This window comes from Priapulus caudatus, unplaced genomic scaffold (assembly GCF_000485595.1).
Source record: "Priapulus caudatus unplaced genomic scaffold, Priapulus_caudatus-5.0.1 Scaffold5, whole genome shotgun sequence".
NCBI classification, from domain to species: Eukaryota; Metazoa; Priapulida; class Priapulimorpha; order Priapulimorphida; family Priapulidae; genus Priapulus; species Priapulus caudatus.
The window spans coordinates 750,559-751,990 of NW_014577066.1; the positions used below are offsets into that span (position 1 = coordinate 750,559).

Sequence of the window (1,432 nt, forward strand, 5' to 3'; positions counted from 1 at the left end):
ACATTAAGACTATTGCTGGTACTGTAGTAGTAGGCTACTGACAAGTTGTATTTATTAACCATCATTTTATTATTGAAACGGTCCAAGTGCCTGTGGTCGGACTAGCGCGAAACGTAAATAGCCAGACAAAATATACCCATTTTATTCCCCATTTAGCGCAGCTTAAACTACAATACTCCTTCAGTAATCAATCCTACTGGTCGGCAGCGACTAGAATGCAATACTCACTAGATACGGGCGTTCGTAAGAAGTAAACAAAACATTTTCTTCTAATCATCAATTCTGACAAAATCACAATTCTTCTTTTTGAACGAGGAGCTGTAAAGTGGCGCCCCCTTTGCTGAACGTGGCGTCCTCTCGCGAAGAGTATTTTATTGAATGCGAATGTCCGGGGTGAATGTATATTTTGTTCTAAGGTAAAACGTAGAGGCGTAAACACACCATTTACGAGATATAGACATTTGACTTTATTTATGAGAATTATATGCAATTACAAATTGTTTTATCAGAAGTGAATAAAAACAAATTGGGCCCAAGGATAGAGAACATGGGTCCCAATAAAACCAATGTGCCTAACCCTAACCCTAACCCTAACCCTAACCATAACCCTAACCTATTATATTGATATAATATTATATTTATATTGATGTAAATGACATTGGTTTTATTGGGACCCATGTTCTCTATCCTTGCACCACAAATTGTTTTATTCCCTTGTGTTCTAATGAATAGTAATGGTTTTAAACCGTATAAACGCAACCAAAACCTTTAGTCTAACTAATCTGCGATTACAGGCACCGGTCTCATCTCAGTAGTTATCCACTGAACCTCCGCATGCGACTGCTATATGTCCCGATACGTGTAAACACTGTAAAAACAATCATCTTTAGCTCTAGCTGCATTTGTCGTATGTAATATACGTATTCTTATCTTTCTTTTCTCTAACCGAAAATATTTTATTTTTGTGATATATTTGTTGTAGACTATGATTTAACGTAATCCTTATAAATTTGTTTTTTTATTCTGCTTACTGGACGCGACTTCGTGTTCTAAACGAGCGTATAAGCCATCAAGCATGCAACATTATTATCCAACGAATTATGTCACGCGGGATTCTAAAATCGACAATTCAAGGGTTTCACTCGGCAACTTAAAAACAACATAAACTCGTAGTGAAGTTATCTAACAACGATGTTTTTATCTAATGCAACTCTTTCTAATTGAAATGAATCTAATCTAATAGAATTAAAAAACATCGATCATTTCTGTTTTGATAGTTACGTATACTAATCTATAACTATTATGTTCACGTGCGTGCTTGTGTACGTGCACGTGCAACTGATCGTGATTGATTGCGCGCGCACGTCGTTCTCTCTCTCTCTCTCTCTCTCTCTCTCTCTCTCTCTCTCTCTCTCTCTCTCTCTCTCTCTCT

At 36.9% G+C, this 1,432-nt stretch overlaps 1 protein-coding gene across 2 annotated transcripts in view; it reads right to left on the bottom strand.

Moving 5' to 3' along the window:
- Positions 1-328, bottom strand: part of LOC106804979 (centrosomal protein cep57l1-like) — a 19,354-nt gene extending 19,026 nt beyond the window's left edge. For both annotated transcript variants that reach the window (XM_014806420.1, XM_014806412.1), the window contains exon 1: positions 229-328. The gene's annotated coding sequence lies outside the window, so the exon portion shown is untranslated. The remainder of the gene's footprint in view (positions 1-228) is intronic.
- Positions 329-1,432: the final 1,104 nt, after the last annotated feature.